General features: G+C 44.0%; 1 protein-coding gene across 1 annotated transcript in view; it reads right to left on the reverse strand.

Moving 5' to 3' along the window:
* Positions 1–20,897, reverse strand: part of SLC6A1 (solute carrier family 6 member 1) — a 59,568-nt gene extending 38,671 nt beyond the window's left edge. Inside the window, exon 1 of the mRNA XM_069083946.1 lies at positions 20,637–20,897. The gene's annotated coding sequence lies outside the window, so the exon portion shown is untranslated. The remainder of the gene's footprint in view (positions 1–20,636) is intronic.
* Positions 20,898–23,420: the final 2,523 nt, after the last annotated feature.

The raw sequence follows: 23,420 nt of genomic DNA on the forward strand, positions 1-23,420 counted from the left end.
ACATGAACACAGGACTTTAAGGTTGGCTGCCCCTGCCTAGAACGCACTACTTTACTTCCATCACTTAGAATCCATGGTTTTCTTCCAGCCCCTGCACAAGCCTCATCGACATGAAGCCTTCCCCGAGCTTTCCACCTTCCAGTGCCTCACTCCCCACCTCCAATGACCTTTTCTTTATTTTGTGTGCACTCACATATGTGCCTGTGTGAGCAGGGGCTCTTTCCCTTTTGTATCTCTCTAGTGCCTAGTACAGTATTTAGCACATGGACTGGTGCCTAATAAATCCTTGTTGACGGATGGTCCATGGTCATCCAATTATTAAATGTCAGAGGTGGGATTTGAATCCAATTTCCCCACTCCAAGGCTCGACCCTCTAGGCCCTATATTGTAATAGTCTTTGAAGGAAATTTTTGGGCCTGGTAGAAGCCCAGTCTCCATCTCTAGTGTAAGACTTCCATTTTCCCTAGAGGAAGCATTGACCTGCCCTTGACTGCATTTCCTCCTTCCTTCAGATGCATGTCATGTCACATCACTGCTGCTGCCCTGAGATCACCACCTTTCAGTTTCCATCTCTTGGGGGGGGGACTGGCTTTTCATCAGGAAGAAAGGACATGTTTTGAACAGAGGTAGAAAGACCTGTTAAAGGAGTTAGTAGGGAGGTCTGCTGCATTGATGGGATGCTAGCCTTGTTACTTCCACCAATTAGCTCCTGAAACCAGGGTCTCTTCATAGTCCCCCATCTTGGTTTTCAAGTTAGATGTTTCTGTGTCATAGTGAAAAGATAATAGGACCAGTTCAGGAGGTCTGGCTCCTATTCCTAATAATGCCATTGGTCTTGGTTGTGTGACCTTGGGTAAGTTGCTTCCTTTCCCTGGGCCTCAATTTCCTTCTCTACAAAATGAGAGATGTGAATCAGATCATTGCTAAGTCCCCTTCCATCTCTGAATTTTTGAGAATCTGTTCTCTTTGGGGAGGACTTGTTTCTAAGGCAGGGGGTCCTAATGTTTTTGTGGGATCATGGACAGTCTGACAAAACCTATGAACTTCTCAGAAGATTTTTTTAAATGCCTAAAATACATATGATTATAAAGGAAACTAATTTCATTGCAATAGTTATTAAAATACTAGAAACAAAGACAAACAAACTAATGGAGCTCAGGTTAAGAACTTTTGTTCCATAGACTGAAAGGAAAGCGAGGAAACTAGACCATCCAAGGTGTGATGGGGGGAGTAGAATGACTAATTTTTATGATGGAGGCTATATTGGAATGTGCTCGGCAGGTGTTGGCCTCGAGATTGGAGCCATTACGCTGGATAATGCATGCCCCAGTAGGGTGTCGGTGCTGCACTGCCTGACCCAGCATGACCGTGTTTTTGGATAAGCTTCCTGATGAGTATGAAAAGAAACCTGTGCCAATCTAAAGCCTACCCCACTCTGGCACCTGTGCCCTCCTCATTGAAGGAAAGACCTTACTTCCCAGAACTGGAAAGCTCAGAATTCACAAGGCATCCATGAGCTCAAAAATTACTTAACATTTACTGAGACTGACTTCATTCCTCAGGGATAAAGATGGGAAATGAAGCCTGTGGTGATAGAGATGTAGGAAGGTGCTGGATTTGGAATCTGAGGACTTGGGTTTGAATCGTGGTGTTATCTGGCTGAGTCTATTAACAGCCTTCCTCTCCCTTGGGTTTTCTTGTTTTTTTTTTTTAATTTGTAAAACAAAAGGATTAGCCTAGATGATCTCTCAATTTCTTCTGTGTAGTATAGTGGAAAGAATTTTGAATTTGAAGTCAGAGGCCCCAGGTTAAAATCTTACCTGCCTACCTCTCTAGGTTTCAGTTTTTCATTTATGAAATGAGAGAATTGGACCATATGACTTCTGATGTCCTTTTTGGTTCTAGATCCATGACCCTATGCCTTTTACTTTTAATGACCACAATCCTAGCATTGCATCTCCTCTGCCCTAAGTCATGTCACTCTCATTCCTAAAGGATTTATCTTGAGCCACCCCTTCCAGGAAGCCACCCTTCTCCAACCAGCCTCCCCTTGTTCCAGTCACTCCTACAACTTCCTATGGCCCCAGTCCTTGTGGATGAATTTCCCAGTGCTGCTGCAATGAGAACTCTGTCTAGAGGTGGAGAAATCTGAGTCCTTATCTTAGCTCTGCCATTCACCAGCTGGTATGACCCCAGGCAGCTTGTTTCCTTGGATTCAAAGTCAGAAAAACTGGGTTCAGATCCCCACTCTGCCACTGAACTGTCTGTGTGACCTTGGGCAGGTCATATTCCCTCCATGGATCCATTTCCTACTGTGTAACATGAGGAGATTGAACTAGATAACTTCTAATGGCCAACTCTAAATTCATGATCTTGTGATTTCTAAGGTCCCTTTCCGTTCTGTCATTCTGCATCCTGAGCTCCTTCCAACTGTCACATTCCCTGTTCTGAGGTCTCTCCAGCTCTGATATTCTAGGTTCTAAGGTCCCTCCCAGCTCTGACATTCCCTGTTCTAAGGACTCTCCAGCTCTGGCATTCTAGGTTCTAAGGTCCCCCCAGCTTTGACATTCTGTGTTCTAAGGTTCCTCCAGCTCTGACATCCCATGTTCTAAGGTCTCTCTAGCTCTAATATTCTAGGTTCTAAGGTCCCCCCAGCTTTGACATTCTTTGTTCTAGGCCCCTCCCAGCTCTGACATTCCCTGTTCTAAGCCCCCTCTCCTGAGATTCCCTTCTAGGTGCCACATTCTGATCCTCATCTCTTCCTCTTCTAGCTCATTTTTCCTACTCTTGCATGCAGGGTACGAGGCCTGTTACATTTTATCAGCTCCCAAGGAAGTTTGGTCCCTTGAGCTGACTGTAAGCTTCCCAAGGGCACAGCCTGTGTCTGACACTCCTCATGTATCTCTTAGATCACCTAGTATGGTGCTGAGCACATTATTGGCCTCCAAGATTGATGTCCAACCTCCCTTGCTCATGTTGCCACTTGGTCCTGAGAAGAAAGGAATAATAATAAAAACAGTAACATTGTATATTAACAACTGATATTTATATAGCCCTTTAAGTTTTGCATGTTACCTTATATACAGCCTGTATATAAAGCTTAAACCAGATCTTAAATTTTAAACCACTAAAGCTTAAAACTGCACTCAGACTTTGGGTATGCCTTCTACATTGTCACCTTTGGGCCTCGCCATAATAACCCCATGAAGGAATTCTGTTAGCTACTGTCCCCATTTGATAGATGAAGAAAATGGGGCTTTGAGAGGGTAAGTGAAATTTCCCATACTGACAGGTGTTTGAGTCCAGGTCTTCTCATTTCCAAGTTTATTATGTCATGTCTCAGTTGACTTAATGACCAATCAACAAGCACTAATTAGGCACCTACTGTGTTCCAGGCACCATTCTAAATGCTGGTGATACACAGGCAAAACAAAAACTAGTCCCTGTCCTCAAGTAGCTTATATTCTATCAGGGGAGACAGTGTGTATATGTGTGCAAAGACACGGGAGATGGAATGTTGTATATGAGGAATGAGTAAACATCCTTGAAGTACTGAGAATGATGACAGCAGATTCACTGATGCCCACTCACCACGACAACCTTGTAGCTTGGGGATTCTAAATGTTAATATCTTCATTCTACAGCTGAAGAGATTGAGCCCCTGTGACTTGCCCATTATCACACAGCTAGTAAGTCTCCAGGGCATGATTCGAACCAGATCCCCTGAGTGAGGCTGGCACTCTTTGCCCCTCCCCCCCCAAACTACTACTGTTGACACTTTCCTCTCTCCATGATCTCACCTTTTTTGGACAGGATCTAAGTTGTAGGAAGAGTCTCACCCACGCTCTGCTCTTGCTCACAGTAAACATGACTTGTTTCCCTAGCGGTGAGGGCTCTGGAGTGCCTTGTGAAAGGAAATTCCTGAAAAACACCACCCTCAGCTCGCAGATGAGCATATGCTACCACAACTGCCGGTGCCAACTGAGAATAACTGTGAAATGCAGACACGGACACCGTGGGTATCTGTACCTTCTGAGGGAGCCGACGTGGGGAACCAGGCACCCTACAGGAGAGGAGGGTGAAAGGAATTCAGAATTGAGAAAGATTTAGAATCAGAGGACCTGATTTCAAATCTAAGCCCTAGTGTTTATAGACTGTATGGTTCTAGATAAATCATCTTCCCCCTTTCCCCCTGGGCCTCAGTTTTCTCATCTGTAAAATGGAGCTGTTGGGCTACATGGACTCCAAGGTACCTTCAAATTGTATGTAGCCTCCATGGTAGGTAGGTTTGATAGACAAGGGACCTTAAAGAACATCTACTTCAATATTGTTTTAAAGGTGAGTTTTAACTGAAGCCCAGAGAGGTAAATGGACCTAGTTAATACCACTCAGCAACAGATGCAAACCCAATGCTATTTCTGCTTTTCACCACAATAAGCCAGAAGGGAAGAGATCATTCTGATCAAGGCATACAAAGTTTGGGAGTCCATTCACTGTCCTTTCCATTCACATTCTTAGGTGAGGAAACCATTGTGTAACTGCATTAGAACAACAACAACAATTTCGTTATGTTAAGAATGTGTTTAAAAGGTAAAGAGGAAAAATAAGGCACAATTCTTTAAAAAATTCAGAATTCTCTCTCCCCTTCTCTCTTTTCCCTCTCTCTCTCCTCCCCCCCCCCTCTCTCTGACTATATGGGGCTTTTCTCCCCTAAATAAACAATAGGAAAATGACTGACCTAAATTGTGAGACACAATTTGACTTATATATATATTCTTTCTCTTGATCCTCACCTCCTGAGAGATAGGTCAGGCATTATCCCCATTTTGTAGATGGAAACACTGAGATCCAGAGAAACTCAGACTTATCCAAAGTAATACAAGATAATCATAGAACCAAGACTAGAACTCACTTCTTCAAACTTCCAGGCTATTTTGTCAGATCCTTAGAGTATTTTACAAAACAAAAAATAATTTCCCTCCCCCCACCCCAGCCTGCAGCCCTCTAAGATGCTCAGGTGTGTCTCCCACGATAACACATCTTCCTGAAAAACTCTTTGTAAAGTAACTTTTTTTTTGGTGAATCGATTGTTATTTGAAATACAGTATGGTCACTGGTTATTTAAAGGAGCCCTGTTATAAATATTTTTCTTTTTTTTTTGGAGGGCAATTGGGGTTGACTTGCCCAAGGTCACACGGTTAGTTTTTGTGTTGTGTCGGAGGCCGGATCCGAACCCAGGTTCCCCTGACTCCAGGGCCAGTGCTCTATTCACTGCGCCACCTAGCCACCCCTAAAAATATTTTTCTAATATGAAGAACTCCTTTTAATATGAATAAGGGGCTCCATAACATTTTCAGCTCAGAGTTTCACATATTGAATTTTCTACAGTGCTGACTTCTATCTATCATAAGCAATGATTTATGCAGAGAAATGCTGTAAAGAATATCTGCAGGGAAATGATAAAAAAAAAAGATACCACCACACAGTAAGAGATGACTAATGGAATCATAGGATCATAGATTAGAAGGAGCCTTAGAGGTGACCTAGTACAGAGGTGTCAAAAGGAAGTGGTTACTTAACCAGGTTAAAATATAATTGGGGAATGATTAAAAAACTAAATAAAATACAACAGAACACAGATAATATTAACACGTGGTTTTCTAAGGCAATATGCAGTACAGAGGAATTCTGTAATGTAAACATAGTTTAGGGGACCTCTTTCTATGTGAGTTTGACCGATTTAGTCTAACTCTCTCATTTTGTTATTGCTGTTTAGTAATTTCAGTTGTGTCTGACTCTTTGTGACCTCATTTGGAGTTTTCTTGATAAAGATACCAGAGTGGTTTTGCCATTTCCTTCTCCAGTTCATTTTACAGATGAGGAAGCTGAGGCAAACTGGGTGAAGAGACTTGCTCAGGATCACACAGCTCTGAGGTCAGATTTGAACCCAGGAAGATCAGTTTTCTTGTCTCCAAATCTGTGCACTATGGTGCCACCTGGCTGCTCTGCTAGGGGCATTCCCTCATACTGCTTTGTTATGTATTCATCCCTTGTGTGGTCAAAAACTCTTCTTTCCTTATCCATAGTTACGAAATTTACCTAATCTCTTCTCTGCCCTGGCATCATCGAAAACTTGGACAAGCTATTTCCCCCATCTGGGACTCAGTTTCTGACTAGATGACTTTAAGTTCCTGCTTGGATTTGACATGCTGCTTGATTTCAATCACAGTCTTTCCACCTTCCTCAAAGTCATTGAATGTTGAGGGTCTATGCAGTAAGCCCATGGGGACCATCCCTAGAATGGAGAGCTAGGCTAACAAAGAAAAAGAAGGATGACTTAGGCTCAGAGAGCTGAGGACTAGCTAGAGATCTTTGAGTGGAATGGGTCACTGTGGGAGTTCATAAGATTACGGGGTTATTGGAAAGGATGTTAGAGGTCAAGTCCCTGATTCCACAGGTGAGGAAACTAAAGCACAGAGAACTTAAATGACTTGCCCTGGGTCACATAGCTCGTAGGTGATGGAGATGGGATTTGAAGTTGTCTTTTTACTCTAGGTCCACAACTCTACTCAATATGCTATACTATCTCCCTTCATGAATGCATTCTCCATCACTTAAAGGTCTGGGAGGGGAGTCTTGATGACTAATTTATTAGGGACGTTGTAGAGGGAATTTCTTTTTAGGGAGTGGTTGAGCTGGATGATCTCAGAGGTTCCTTCCAGTTCTCATTCAGTAAGTCTATTCCCAATTCCTATTAACTTTTACTTCTTTTTTATTCCTTTTGTCTTGGCTCTTTTCTCTGAGGTCCGGTTTAGTTATCTGTACCAAAATGAAAGGGTGAGAGTGGATCATCTTGAAGATCTCTCCCAGATCTAACAATGTATGACTTTATGAAATGATTATACTTCAGAAGAGAAATGGGAGTAGAGAGAGACAGAGGCAGAGAAAGAGAGAAAAAGGCAGAGAGAGAGAGAGAGAGAGAGAGAGAGAGAGAGAGAGAGAGAGAGAGGAGAAGAGAAAAAGAGAGAACACTCTGAGGTTCTTTCTAGCTCTGTCTATAATCCCATAAATCCATGGTTTCACCAATATGAACACTCCTGCCACTGAAATAAATTGCAAATTCTCCACACCTTAGACCAGGGGTTCTAAACTATGTTTTAACATGGACCTTTACTGGTGAAGCCTATGGTTGGTAACCTTCTCAGAATAATGTTTTAACATGCATAAGATGAAATACATAGGACTGCAAAGGGAACCAATTACATTGGAATAGTATTTTTAAATATTTTAAAAAGTAAGTCCATGGACTTAGGTTAAGAATCTGCTGTCATTTTAGGAGATGGACTTTGAGACTGTGTGGCCCAAACCCTCCTTCTATGATGCCCACCCTTCCTGGGATGGATTTGTCTTTCCCAATGTTGGTCCTCTAGTCCCTGGATGACCCACCACCTGTTAGAGACCACACGCTCTCAGTCATGCCAGTTTAGTATTTGCAGTTGTCTGGTGCATTGCTGATGCAGCTTTTTGCAACAACCCAGGATTACCTTTGTACCTCATACAAAGTAGTTTGAAAAATAGGTGTTAATCGTGTTATCTACCATGTGCAGGGAGGGCATTTTGGGCCTTGTTCTCTTCCCAGACTCTACTTTCTGCATCATTCTGGATTCTATCCCGCTGCCATCTGGGACCCTAGTCTTAAGTGGGTTCTTTGAGTATGGAAATAGATCATAGATTTAGATTTGGAAGGAACCTTAGAGGCTACTGCATCCAACTGCCTCAGAGGGCTGCAAATAGAATTACTTCACTTTTTTTGTGGTGGCAAAGAAATGGAAAACTAAGGGAGTGCCCACCAATTGGGGTATGGCTGTACAAACTATTGTATACAAGTGTAATGGAATACTATTGTGCTATAAGTATAAGGAAAGGGATGGTTTTAGATAAACCTGAGAAGACTTGTATGAACTGATGCTAAGTGAATCGAAGAAAAATATTTCATAGAAAAACAACAGCATTGTGAAGATAAAGAATTTAAAAGACTTAAAGAAATCTGATTGACGAAGTGACTGGTTGATTGGTATAATTCCAGGGAGCCTATGATGAAGTATACTACTCACCCCCTTCAGAGAGGTGGTGGATCCAAGATGCAGAATGAGACATTCATTTTGGACAGGGCCAATGAGAGAATTTGCTTTGCTACAAAACAAATTTTGTACTACACATTTTTTTTAAACAAGGGTTTTGTTTTTAAGAATTTTTCTTTTAATGGGGGAATAAGAGAAGAATAAATGCTTGTTGATTGAAAAAAAATCAAACAGAACACTTCCTTATGCCCATAAGCACATATACACCTCGGTTTCCAATGTCCAATCTGTAGGTCAGGGAAAGGAATGCTTGACAACCTCCCTCTCCCCTTGGTTGCAAATGCTTTTTCTTTCCACCAGAAACCAAGGAGGACTTGGACATTTTCTTGTCAGTATGAACACTTTCCCTGTGGAGAGGGGGAGAGCACGGGGAGAAGAGATGAGCCCCCACAAACAAATTCACCAGAGCTGCCTGAATCAACATTCCACACACAGAGCATCAAGCTCCGGGCTCCGGCTCCCCCATTATCTTCGGAGGGCACATGTTCCGTTGTCACGGCAACCAGAATCCTTCCCCCAGCTCTATTATTCCAGGCACATTGGGCTTCTTCCCTTCAGTCTGCCAGGTGCTAATGGTCCTGGAGTAAGGACAAGGGTAGAGAAACCTGCTAGGAGTGGGATAGGTGGGAAGCAAGCAGGTGTAGGTGAATGGGAGGGGACAGAGAGAACAACTGAGAAATGAAATCTGATGAGTAGAGACGTATGGGCAATCTCAGCCAACCAACGGTCTTCGTTGAGCTGGGATATTTGATTTAAGATATTGGATTGCCTCCAGAATCAAGTCCTCCATTTCAAACTCCCCCCCCCCACACCCAGTTACTTGTCTGTGAAATGAGGGAATTCGACTCTGAGGTCCCTTCCAGCTCCGGATCTAGGGGTCTAAGACCCCAATGACAGCTAGACAGGGCATTATAATTCTCACTACATGGATGAGGACACAGATTTAGAGGGTTAGGGAAGTTAGAATAAAAGAATATCAGGACTGGAAGGAGTCTTAAAGATAATGCATCTGGCCCAATAACCTCATTTTACAGAGAAAGATACTGAGACCCAGAGAGTAAAAGGGACCTGGCTAGAGCTAGTAGTGTGTGTGTGTGTGTGTGTGTGCAAGTGCACACATGCACACATACATATGTATATGTTGACTACCTCCCTCTTCCACTGGTTGTAAATGTTCTTTCAATTTTGTCTTTCCACCAGAAACCAAGGAAAGCATATACACATACATCCATGTTGTCTCTTTATAAATTATGATCCCTTTGAGAGCAGGGATTTTTGTCTTTGTATGCTCAGTGCCTGGCACAGTTGTTGCTTGATTGGTTAGTTGATCTGACAGCACATTCATATAACCTAGAAATCATTGTCCTGTTTTTAGGGTGCCCATCCTTTCTTCCTCATATCTGCCTGTGTAGACACGGTCTTCGTTGGACAGGTTCAATCCCTAAGGATTTCATCAAACCTCCTTCTTCCATCAAGTGGTTCTGAAGCATGCGCTTTTCTCTCCCCAATAGAGTTACCACCTGATATCACCTCCCTAGGTAGACAATAGACCTGAGTGATAGCGGATACTTTTGTATGAGGGTTGCACTGTCTGAGCCAGAGCATTCCTCATTTACTTATGACAATGGCATTGCCTTTTAAGTTCCCCACTCACAATTCCAGTGGTGCCTTTTAATTCCTCTGGGGTTGAGATTTTCACTTAATATCCACGGTATAATTAACACTGCTACATCTGTACCATATCATTAATGGCATTCAATGTCATTCAGAGAAAGGGCCATTATCTTCCACTCAAGTCATTAATTTGGGGGAAGCTATTAGAAAGGGGAAAATGGAGGAGGAAGCCATGCATGCTGATTTCCTTCCGCTCTTTTGGAGAATCACAGAATATGGGGACTGAAAAGGATTGTAGAGGGAGCAGTCAGTTCTTTTAACAAATAGGGAAACTGAGACCCATAGAGGGAGATCAATTTACCCAAGGTTATATAGTAAATTTTGAGTTGGGGCTATAAACTAGACTTTCCAACTACCTCCTAGCCCAAAATTCTTTTCACTGTACTAAGCTACTTAAAAACTAAATATATCTGTCTAGACATATTTCATGTATATGTTTAATGGACACTTACTTGGAGTGTTGGACAAGTCACATACCCTCTATGGGCCTCAGTTTCCTTATCTGTAAACTAAGGATATTGGATTAGATGTTTTAAGAAACATGATGTTAAAATACAAATAATAAATGTATCTTGTCAAATATATCTTTTCATGGTACCTTTACAGATCTTTATAAAGTTAGAACCCTATCTCCAAGTCCTCTCCACTCTTCCCCTGCCCCCCACTGCCTTCCTTTTCTCTCTTTCCTTAAATCACTAAAACACTAAAAGTTCTTCATGCAAACTATTAGCGTGGATCATTGGAAAGAAATATCAAGTTAAGGAAGGTTGTCTCTAGTACTCAGCCCCAAGCTCTGTAGGCTTCTGTGTTATAGGTATACTGACCGTTTCTGGAAGAATTTGATGAGGCTGATGGTAGCTGCTACTAATCAATCTTTATTCTGGTCCTTTTAAGAGAAACTCAGCAAGAATAACAGAAGCCAATAGTGCCCTCTTGCTCTTGCTATGACTCAAAGGTCTTGTTCAACCTTGTGACCAGTTCTGAGGGGCTTGAACTCCCCCCTCCCCCCATGAGGTCCACTGGGTCACATTACCAAAGGAGGTTTAGAGATAAAAGCCCCTGATTTAAGATGAAGGTGGATCTAAAAGGGATAATAAATGGTAGGCAGTGAGATCGACAATAACAAGAGAAGGGCCTTAGAGATCTTGGCCAACTCTGTTACTTAACAGATGAATTTCAGGTTTAGTGACTTGCCCAAAGCAGTCTAAGCAGTAAGGAAGAGCATTGGGAACTGAAGGCAGGCACTCAGATGCTGGAAGTGGTTAGGCATTTTCCCATTCCATGACGTTGCCAGTTTCAGGACTTAAGGTGGGGGCTTGGGGCTTCAGGTCTGGGCAGTGCAGGGGTTGGGGGGGGAGGAATTGCTCTCCTATATGTGACCCAATAGAAAGTTCCACTCCCCAAAGGGAGAGAATAAAGTGATGGTTTAACCTGGAGAAGCATGGTCAAGCCAATACCAGGCCCTGTGCATCTGTCTGTGGGTACAGCCACTGACATTCACAGTCTGAAAGAACAGCACTTCCAGGTGTCAGCTGTCGGTTCTGAGAGGAAGTAATTTGGTGGAGTGGAAAGTTCACTGGATCTGGAGTTGGAAGCAGCAGTGGCAAGAAAGCTGGGTTTGTCATCAGAAGTCATGGGTTCAGATCCTCATTCTGCGTCTTCCTACCAGTGTGACCTTGGACAAGTCACTTAATCTCTCCTGGCTTCAGTGGTCTCATCTGTAAGATTAGGTTGGATTAAATGATCTCTAAATCCCTTCTCTTCTAGTTCCTAAAAATCCTAAGATTTGTATACATTCCATCTCTCTACATAACTCAAGTAAAGACCCTTCACCTGCACCCCACCTCGAGCTAAATGTGACGTTTCCAATTTCAATGCCTTCAGTATTTATGCTAACTTGATTCTACCTGGACAAGCACATGAGGATCGGGAGGGCATCACACATAGTCAGATTTGCCTTGGTGTACACTGCCGTGCCCTCCTGACAATGACCTGAGTAAAAAAGTCTCTACAGTGGGGAGAAAACCGTATTTATTGTCAGAAGACCTTCTATGGGCAAGTAATTTTTCAGTACTAACTTGCAGGATTTAAAAAAATTATTTGAAAAATGAGGGGATTAGCCTACAAGATGTCTAAGGTCCTTCTTAAGATGGAGCTATAATCCTGTAATAACAGTTAACATTTAAATAGCACTTTAGGTTTGCAAAGTATTTTATATAATATATCATTTGGTCCCATGAGGTAAGGGTTATTGTTATAATACCCATTTTGCAGATAAGAAAACTGGGGTTGAAGAGGGATGTGAGTTACCAAGAGTCACATAGCTAGTGTCTGAGGTCAAATTTGAATTCAGAGCTTTCTGACTCCAAGTCTAGTGCTCTATGCCACCTACCTGTTTCTATGATCCAAAGTCCCTGGACTGGTCCTTCTTGAAAGAGTGTTGGTAAGGAGAGCATGAGATTCCCGACCCCAAATCTCTCAAACATCAAAACCTGTCTAACATGCAAGTAGAAATATGTGCTGCCTGACTACCCTGACACCGACTCTGGATCCCCACTTCAACAAAGGCCTAGAGTGGACAGCTTCCCTGGAACTACTTAGTGATTTGATTTGGCCTGGGGATGTTATTTCCAACAAGCAGAGGTCACAAAAATAAACTTTGCTTAACCAAAGGTCTCCAAAGGGCATATTTCATAAAGGAATATTGAGATTGCCATAGGCTTGGATCAGCAAAAACTACGTTTTGCATGACTGTCAGTGCATAGTATTGGAATTGGAGTCAGGAAATTTCAATTGTGTCCGACGGCTTGTGACCCTATTTGGACTTTTACTGACCAAGATACTGGAATGGCTTGCCATTTCCTTCTCCAGCTCATTTTTACAAATAAAGAAATTGAAGTAAACAGGGTTAAGTGACTTGCCCAGGGTCACAATTTAGAAAGTGTTTGAGGCTGGATTTGAGCTCAGGTCTTCCTGACTCCGGGCCTGAAACTGTATCCACTGCACCATTTAGCTGCCCAGGAAAATCTTAGTTCATATCCTCCCTCAGACACTTATTGGTTTAGTTGTGTGCCTGCCTGAGTTTCCTCAACTATAAAATGGGTACCATAATAGCACCTACCTCCCAGGGTTCTTGTGATGATCAAATGAAGTAACAAATGTAAAACTCTTAAAGCAAGGTATAGCTATAATATTATTATAACAGCAGCACACTAAATAATTGGGTAAGACTATAAATATAAAATTGGAAGGGACTTGGACATTATTTAGTCCAATTTCCTCAATTTATAAGTGATAAGACTCCAGAGTCTTGCCCAAGGTCATATGGGCTGTCTGGGCCCATCCAGAATTCGAACTCAGGGTCTCTGCCTTTAAATTCAGTGTTCTTTCTACAGCATCAAGCTGATTCTTCAACCCTCATGGAGTTGTTCATTCATCTTCGTGGGAAGGCTATTCAATAGTGGTGGACAATTAAGTTCCTTCTTGTTGGCTCCAGATTTGAATGTGAAAGCCCAGAAATGGGTTGCCAGGGCTCAAAGCTGAATGCCACCTTTTCTGCCAGGGGAGGATGTGTCCTTAATGACTGCAACCATCCAAGGATGCTTTCCTTGACTTTTGTCCCTGGGGAGTGGGGAGAAGTCATTCATGCCTTCTCTTCTGTTTCCCCTTCTAGCGATCCACAGCACCTGAGATGGCTGGGGAGGGTCAAGGCTGCGGTCCGTGGATGGACAACAGGGCAAAACTACAAGATGGATGTAGAGACTGACTCTGGAGCTGTCTCCATGCTCTTGCACTTACTAGCTGAGGGAGGAAATCCAGTTTCCATATGTTCGCTCTGTTCATTATTCCAGCACTATTTGACTTAAAAGTAACTTTATAAGGGAGTGAGGCTACAGACAGGAGAGCTGAATGTCTGTGAAGGCGTCAAGTCCTCTCCAACCCCAAAGAGATTCTCATTAACTGTCCCTTCTGGACAAAGAATGAAGGCTTTGGGCACCTGTCTTGCAGAATGAGATGGCATCAACTCACAGAATATTAGGACTAAAAGGGACCACCTTGATGAGCCAATCCAGGGATTCTCAATCTTTTTTTAAAAATGTAAATCTAAGCCTTCTCAATTCCTTTTAAATAAATAAAAAAACTACATAGAGTTACAAAGAAAACCAATTTTACGGAAATAGTTATCAAAACATTTTCCAGAAAAATAGTTCATGGACCCCATGCCATGAATTCCAGAATAGTCCATAGCCCTCATTTTATCAATGAAGAAATTGAAATCTAGAGAGAGCAAGTGACTTGTCCAGGGCCACACTGCTCAGTGACAAAGCATTTTGTTTTCTCCATCACTAGCCCAGTGGTCCATGCACAGAGCCCCACTGTTTGGGAAATTATAATAGGACTAGAGTATTTAGAGCTGGAAGACATCTTAACAATTATATTTTTCTATCTCCCTTATTTTGCAGATGAGAGGAGTGAGGCTATGGGAGGTCATGTAATTTTCCCAAGGTCACAAAACTGATGAACAACAGCCGGGATTCAGGGCAGATCTACTGGCTTCAAATCTAGTGTCTCTATCCACCCATGCAAATATACTGTGCTCCCTCCTCTTATGACTGACACCAAGAGGAACTGTTCTTTCAGGTTGAAAGTGGAGGGTTATATAGTAGATAGTAGTATATTGGAGTCAGGGGAGACCTAGATTCAAATCCCTCCTCAGACTAGCTATGTGACCGTGGGCAAATCACTTAACCTTATTGAGATTCAGTTTTCTTATCTGTAAAAGGATGGAATTGGATCAAATGATCCTTGAGGCCCCCCTAACTTCAGATCTATGATCCTATATGTAAAATTCTTTGTAAATCTAAAAGCTCAGTAGTTCAGTGGAAAATTGGGCCGCTAGGTGGTGTAGTGGGCCACTTGGTAGAGTGCAGTCAGGAAGATCTGAGCTCAAATCCAGCCTCAGATACTTACTGGATTATCTGTGTGACCCTGAACAAGTCACGAAACCTCTGCCTGCCTCAGTTTCCTCAATTGTAAAATGGTAATAATAATAACAGCACCTGTTTCCTAGGGTTGTTGTGAGGGCCGAATGCAGCATTTCTAAAAATAACAACAGCGAAATAACAAAATCTACCTAGCACAGTGGGTACTATATAAACACTTATTTCCCCCTTCTCTTCTCCCCTCTAGTCAGAGGACCTGATGCTTACTACCTGTGTGAGTGTGACTTTAGGCAAGTTATTTTCCTTCACTAGGCATTTGTTTTTCATAGGCAAAACAAAGGGGTTCAATTAGATGGTCTCTGAGATACCTTCTATCTCTATGATCTTATGTGAGCTATTGTTCCAACTATTATTAATAAAACACATCAACAACTATATCCACAGAAGGACATAGCCTGTCCCAAGGTCATAACAGCAAACATAGATTTGTCCCTTCCTGGCATGGATGACTCTCTGGAACCCCAAGGCAGCCTGTTCCACTCAGATGCAATTCCACCCCCCTTTGAGAATGCCATAGCCAATCACATGGCAAGTTCTGACCACCTTGTAATTTTCAATTTGCAAGAAATATAAAAATAGACAAATGTTCACTGTGGGCAGCTCAGATCGAATTGGATGCCATTTCGTTGTCATATCCGATCAAGTAAAACTGAACTGACTGCTCCATCCGCTACCTTCTATACCATCCATAGGAAATTGGTTCTCAAAGACAACAATACTATTTAGAAAATCATAGAAGGGTACAACTCTGCAATAGCTGATGACATATTCTTTGGAATAGATAAACATAGCAAGAGCTCACATTTATGTTTTGAAACTTATAAATCAATTTCATCACGATAACTCTGTGCCAATGAGAAAATGGAGCCTCTGAAAAGTCAAGTGAATTGCTCTGGTACCACAAAGCTGATAACTGCTGGTCAGAATTCTAACATATGTCTCCTGACACTCTTTTCACCACCCTGTACTGTTTCCCTGCTATGCAATGAGAAACATGATCGGTATGATTAAGTTACTTGAGGACAGAAATTATTTTCCCTTTTGTTTTGTAGTCCTAGAGTCTAGCACACTGCCTTGTACATAGTAGGTGCTTAATAACTGCTCATTGGGTTCGATTACGGTATGTGGCTGGAGGCAAGGCTGTATACAAAATTTGGAAGTGGAGCTGAGAATCTATAAAAAGGGGCTATGCATTAGACAGGGGAATGGAGATAGGGGAAGGGGAACCAAATGACCTCTTAGGTCCTGTCCACATCAAATTCTAGAAGTCTATGAGTTGAAGGGTCCACTGTGTGGTTCTTTTTTAAAACTACTCTTACAATATTAAACAATATTGTGTTGTTTGTCATCAACATGGATGGTAGCACCGAGAATCACAGGATTGTGGGAATTAAAGTTAGAAGGACATTTAGAGATTATCTAGTCTAATTCCCTATTTTGAGAGGTGAAGAAACTAAGGCCAAGGTAGAGTCATGTGATTTATGTTTCAAGGGTAAATTGCACATCTGGTCTTCTGATTTCAAATCCACTCTTTCCCCACCACATCATATAGCTGTTCTTGATTATACGGGTTTTTATTGTATATTGTGAGAATGGGGGCTGTCCTATATTATACAAACTTGCCCTGTGACTTGACAGTCAGTTATATAATGCCAAGCTACACTCTATTTATCATAATAGCTCTTCTTTGAAACACACCTGTCATCCCCAATCTCTCCTCTTCTCAATTAATTCATCCACAAAATGGCTCATCCTTCAGATAGCTGGACAGCTGCTGTTGCCAGCCCCAGACCATGCTCTTTCAGCCCTGGCTCATGTCAATGCAGCCATCTTCTGGACCACATGGTAGTGACCCCAATAGCCACTCTGCTCCTCTATTGGTTTCCCTGGGAGGCAGCAAGAAAGAGGTTGAAAATGGTGTGGGGTCTGTCTGAAAGCTGCTTTGGCCAAAGGTTCTAGGAAGCCCTCTTTTTTGGCTCAAATTTTGCACTTAGCGCTTACAGCTTTTCCCCCCTATAATGCACCAATTCATTCCAATTACCTCTGGAGAAAAAGAAATGCAGGCAAAAGCCTGAAGGACTAGAGAGTAGGAGCCAAAACCACAAAGGCAGTTGAAGAAGTACTGCCATGGGTTGTGATTAACAAGCCATTCAAGCTAGCAAAAAGGGGAACTGCTGTTCATTTCACTCAGAGTCAATGCTGGGCTCTTTCATCACTAAAGGAAATGTGTCTCTCTATACTGTATCATGGTCAGAGAAAGATTTGGGACATCTTATATAGTTGAACTGGAAGGGTAGTTTGGGCACCATACAACTAGACATAGAGAGAGGTCTGTTGATAGAACGTTTCTCTTAGGTTGGGTTATATAGGGGAGGAAAATGACACTAATTCAATCAAGCACCAAGGTTGCAGCTGAGGAGTAGATGTCCACAGAGGTAATGTCATTGCCTCCCCTTTGATGAGGCCTCAGAGTTCATTTACCATGTTGAAGGACCACAGAACAGTGGACAGTTATTGAGTCAAGGCCAGTTTTGAGTTTCAGCCACCTGTCCTCTCTGGGGTCAGCAGATATGGTCAGCAATATGATCATTCAAGGATGAATGAAAAGGCAGGTGATCCCACTTTGTCTTTGACTATTCTTGAATAGAAATCCCACCCATTAGACCAAGCTCCTTGAGTGCAACTGGTTTTTTTTTTTTGTTTGTTTGTTTTGATTTTCTCCATATCTCCAGTGCTTAGCATAGCTCCTTGCATATAGTAAGTGTTTAATAAATGCTCATGGTTGTTGACTTGTTGATTTCATCTTTGGCTGCTCCTGAATGGTGATCCCATTTTATCTTCGGCTGGGCTATTTTGAGCTACCTTAACTATGGAAGTAATAATGGATATGGGTTTGTTGGTTGTGCTGAATAGAACCAGAAAGGCAGCTGGAGTTCCAAAGGATTTGACATTCAGCTCATAATCCATTTACAAGCAAGAAGGAAGCTGAAAAAGACATTTCCTAATTCTGACTGCCTCAGGATGTCTATTATACAGCTAAAGGATGAAGAACCCTCCTTTAAGCCATGATGGATACATAAGATGACCTTTGTTCTAGACGAGATTTTATGTTGAACTTGAGACTCTTATGAGACCTTCATAAACAGCAACCAATAGTGTTGTTTTTATGCACAAGAAAGGACTTCAGGGTTAGAAGGGACCTTGGGGATCATCTGGTCCGAGTCCCTTATTAGGCAGGGATGGCTCAGAGTTGGATGCTGCCTTGTTCAAGGTCACACAGCTCGGACCAGATTCCCCAGGTCCTGCTCCGGTGCTCTCTCCACTCCAAACAAAACCCTTTGAAGGCACATTCTCTTAATCTTACGCCATAGAACTGCTAAAATAGGATGCCTTCAGAGGTAACTGTCAATAGCAATCTGAATTTGGACTCATTTTGAGGAGATATTTGGGGAATTGAGTTTTGTTACACCAAGGAGAGAACCCCAGTCTTATACATCTTATTGTCAGACACTGACCGAGCACCCACAGTATACCAAGCATTGCAGGGTATGTTTCCCTGGAGGTAGGGTTGGAGAACCCCCAGGGGAACAGCTGTGCACATTTCCTTGATACATTTATTGTTGGATTCTCCTGCTTCCCTTTGTAGCCTAGGTTTTTTTTTTTTTTCATCGCCGGGATCAGAAGCTAGCAAGCACTCCCTGATGCTTGGGAAAGAGCATTTTTTTCGTCCAGATTTGGGGGAGTCCTTGCATCTTGCTAACCATCTGTCCAGCAGGGAGCAGGCAAAGCTCTCAAAAATTGTAGGATCTACTCCTCTGGGGTGGGGAGAAGTTAAATTCTTTCCCCTACTCCTTGGGGTCGCGTAGCAGGGTCTTATTTCAATTCACTTGCGAAGCCCCAGCCTGGGCTGCTGTTTCTCTCGGAAACAAGCTCGGCTTATTCTTTGTCCGCACCACTGCCTCTGGACCTGCTGTTTGTCCTCGCACCCACCATGAATTCAGCTCTTGGCTCAAACGCTCCCTTTGTTTTCCTCTCAGTGTTTCTGCATGACTATCGCCTCAACCATTTTGCCGGGATTGTTACTAGAAATGTCAATACACCCGTCCCAATCTTCAACTTCTAAGGTCAAGGTTATCTCAGTGCCCCAAACCTGGACAATGCAGGATGGTCAGAATCACATCTGCTTAGGGAAAAATGGGATGGAAATCGACCATTTTCTTGACTCCCGTGGCCTGAGGCAGCAGAGGTTCCCCCCACTTCCTCTTACACTGCCCAGAATAAAAAAAAAAAAAAATGGTTCTTGTTCTTTGTAGACTCCCTAAGGGATCATTTACCTAAAATTCACGGCTGACCTCTTTTGTGGTTCTAAGGTCCCCCCTTTCCCCTGAGGCCTTGGGGGGGGGTTCTCCATCAAAAATTGCTTGAACATTTATTTTTGAAGAAGTTCACATCAAAAGAAAATGTTCTCAATACATAATTAGTATGTACATTGGACCTCTTCTCTCTCCCCCGCCCCACCTCCCCTTCATTTTGTGAAAGCAGTTACAGGCCAAGAGGGAGATTCAGAACAAGAACTGTCAGTTCAGACGCTCACTTACGAAGCTTTGCTGCTCTGAAATTCTTCAAGACAAAAGACTCGGAGCTTTCTGGTTTGGGAGCTTAACCAGAGGAAAAGACTGTCAAAAGGTTGGTCTCCTTGTGGGGCAGGACTTTGTAGGGAAGGGAAAAAGTCAGTTTTCATTTCTAATGAAAATGTCGCGGGACAGAACCCCAGGCCTTGGAATTCCTCTTTGGGCTTGACAGGGGTGTAAAAACCGAGAGGGGGGCGGGAGGTGGCGGCGGCGGAGGCAGCGGTCATGCGAGAGAAAGGTTCCAGAGGAAATATGCTTTTGGACTTTATACATCTCCTCCCCTGACCCAAACCTGGAATTCATTTGAAACACCTCAGAATTACTCCTGTAACACAAGTCGGACGCAGCTGTCACACACGGAGATGACCCAACAGTAGCCCACAGGTAATGCAACAGCTGTACTCCAGAGCATTTATATCACAAAGCTAACCCATAGGAAAGACCTTCGAAGCTCTTTTGCAAGGAGCCCACAGAAAAAGCTGGGTTTCTTTTGCTAAGCTATCCCGATCAGGGGTTCAGAGGTGCCTCAGGTCTTACATTCCAGAAAACCTCGAGGCTACTAGTCTCTGGAAGAATAACTGGAATGGGTGTGTGGGGGGCGCTGAAAGGAAAGCGGACGCATCACGGGGATGGGGGGAGGGCAGGCTTGGGAGGGAAGGTATTGGAGGAGATCGTAGAGAGCCCAGCTCCATCAGAGAGTTGGGACTTGGGTTGGGAAAGGGGGGCAATTAGCCCCCAAACCCTCGGTAGGGTGGGAAATGGAATTAGAAACCTTGAAGAGCTCCCGTCTCTCTTTTCCAGTTTCCGAGGGGGTTGCGCTACATTCTTCCCAAATTCTCTAGGGAGGACCCCTGTTCAGTTTAGAAGGTTGGTGGGGGAAAACGGGCAGCGGGGCATACTTTCCCAGTTCCAGTCTCCCAACGCAGTCTTCCTAAGCCCCTCGAGGCTGTGCTTTCCCCTCTTTCCTACCCCTAATTCTTGCACTTTTCTCCATCCTCCCTTGGAGGAACTCCTCCCCACCCCCCCCAAGTTATTTGGGATAAAAAAGCGCAAGGTTCAGCTCCAGAGGGAGGCTGCCTAGACTCTTTCCCTGCGGGACAGAGCTGGGTCCCGGGCAGTCACCTCTTCGTTCCCCCGCACCCCCTCCTGGAGCATAGAACCCCGAACCAGCCAGCCAGCCTCCCTACCTGCGGCCGGCACCAGGGCCGGGGCCGGGATGGCACCTGGCCGGGCCGGGCCGGGCCGGGACTGCGCTCCTGGGACAGCTGGAGGAGGCGCATGGGCCGGTTAAGGCTCCGCTCTGTCCGCTCTGCTCTGCTGAGCTGCGCCGCGCTGCCCGGAGCCAGGCAGTACCGTTCTGATCATTCGCTCCCGCTCGGCTCCTCGCTCCTCACTCGTTCGCTCCCTCGCTCTCTCTCCCTCCCAAGCCCCGCAGCTCTCCGGAGGAGGGGCGCTGGAGCCGCCGCTCACAGCCCAGAGTGGGCAAACGGGGGCGGGGCTGGGCTCGAGCCGGCCCACCCCTTTCCTGCTTTCTCTCCTCCCCTCCCCTCCAGCCCAGTGTTCCTCAGTACAGAGCGCTCCCTTCCTCTCTGCCTCTCGGCCTCCCTCCTTTCCTTTCTCCCTTTTTTCTTCCTTTTCTATTCTTTTCTCCCTCCCTCCTCTCCTTTCTTTTTTGCTCCTTCGACTTCTCTCTCTGCGTCTGCCTTCTCCCTCCCTCTCCTCGCTCTCTCCATTCGCTCTCCATCTGCTCTCCCTTCTATTCCTCTTCCATCTTTCTTTTCTCTTTCTTCGCCGCCTTTCTATCTACTTCTCCCTCTCCTCCCTTTTCTTCTTTGCCCTCACTTCTCTTTCTTTAACCCTTCTCCTTTCTCCCCTTCTCTCTTCTGCTATAATTTTCCCTCTCTCTCCTTTTTCATTTCTCCCGATCCTTTTCTCTCTTGCTTCTTCGCTTTTCCCTCGTTTCCTTTCCCTTTCCAGCCTCTTCCTTTTTCACCTTCATTTTTTCACTCTCTTTTTCCCTTCTCTACTCCCCTTCCATTTTCTATCCGATATTACCCTTTCCACTTCTCTTCACCATTCTTCCTTACCACTCTCCTTCTTCCTTTTCTCTTTCCTCCCACTATTCCCTCTTCTATCTTTCCTTTCCCCCTCCTCTTCCCTCCCGCTTCTGTGTTTCCCTCTTCCTTATTCCCTCTTCTCTTCCCCCTTACTCAAATCTTTGGCCTCCCTTACCTTCCACTTGCCCAGGGGTCTCGCCTGGAGCTGTCCAAATGCCTAGGGTCAGGTCGAAGCTGGTGGCAGGAGCTTTATATTTGGATAGCCAAAAATACCTGAAGGAAAATTGCCTTGGGGGTGGAAGTGAGGGGTAGTGGTGATGAGGGAAATGAAGGGAGTGATAGACTAATGTGTATCGGAGTTGGGGGGGGGGGGGGAAGGAAGGGGGAGGGCGGACCTTCGAGACCCAGAGAGGAAACCTTTCTCTACTGACTCCAGAGGTGGGAATAGTAAAGTACCAGGATTCAGAGGAAGTGGTGCATGTATATGTATTTGTGTGAGGTAAATGTCTCAGGCTGCGCGGCCCGTCTTGTTCCAGGGACCCCAATGGTTCTGTTCAAGGTCTCAGATTCCTCTCCCTTCTAAAGACCACTCTCCGAGCCAGAGATTTATTTATTTTAAAATAGAGAGCTAACTTGTACTCTCCTGGAATGCTTTAGCAGCAGCACTGCCTAGAGGCAAGCAGCTGAATGAAATGACCCCCATGGTCCCTTCTAGCCTGCAAATTGTACAGACTGAAGTTTGTTCTCCCAGGCTTCCCATCGTCCTGAACCAAACGTGAATAGGACCAAGGCAGGGAGATAGTGATTGAATAGAATAGGGTCAATGTAATGTGCAAGCTGGAGACTTTCCCCAACACCCCCAAAAAACCACTTGCATTACAAATTACATTGTAAATATTGAGGAGTAAGAAGAAGGGGCTGCTTTGTGAGTGTTCTGCCTCTGGAGCCCTTGAGTTCTTAATCTACCCCCGGCAAATTTGTATCTCACCTTCACCACCTTCAATTGCCCACTCCTACCAGTTTTTTAAAATAGTGTTAGACCCTTGAAAGAATAACCCACGCCTCTCATTTCTTGACCACTTTCTCACCCATTATTGCCCTAATTCCACCACTCCCCCTCTAAATTTTCTTCTGAAGGATTAAGCAAGGCTGGAAAACTTGGCCTCCTATGTTTGTATCTGCCCATCAGATGCTTTGAGCTTGGGCTACAACACATGCATCTTATCACAAAATAAATATAGAGGGACTGTGGAGGACAGGGTTTTCTGGCAACAAAATATGCACATTTATAAAAAGTATTAATTTTTTATGCATCTCATTTTGAGTCTCCCTCAACCCACCATGCCCGCCCCAAGCATCCATCTCCTTTGCTTATTGCTGGGTCTGATTAAAGGATCCCAATAACTTTTTAATTGCCAGATCCAACAGTCTCCCATATGAGCTCACAGGGATCTTGGAGATTGTCTGGTCCAACCACCTCCTACTGTGCCTTAGCTATGAGCTTCCAAGAAAGAGGTAATAAACATGCTCAATACCATGCAAACAACCAAGCAAACAAGAAACATTTATCTGGTGCTTACTATGTGTCAGGTACTATCTTAGGCTCTGGGGATACAGGCAATCCCTACCCTCAAGGACCTTACATCCTGGGTGGGGGGCGGGGCAGGGCCTCATAGACCTAGCAGGTACACAAATAAGTAAATGCAAGGCAATACAAAATAAATAGAAAATAATTAGGGAGAGCAATCAGGAAAGGACAAGAAATCATTTCAAAGGTGCTACTTGAGCAGAATCTTGATGGGGGTTAGGACTTGCAAGAGGCAGAGGCAAGGATAGAGAATATTCCAGGTATGGGGGAGAGCCTGTGCAAAGGGAGAGGAAGAGGGAAGATAGTACAGCATATATAGGGTAACA

The sequence above is a fragment of the Petaurus breviceps genome, unplaced genomic scaffold (genome assembly GCF_028583685.1).
Source record: "Petaurus breviceps papuanus isolate PSGF00001 unplaced genomic scaffold, PetGlider_PUasm1.0 174, whole genome shotgun sequence".
Classification (NCBI taxonomy): domain Eukaryota; kingdom Metazoa; phylum Chordata; class Mammalia; order Diprotodontia; family Petauridae; genus Petaurus; species Petaurus breviceps.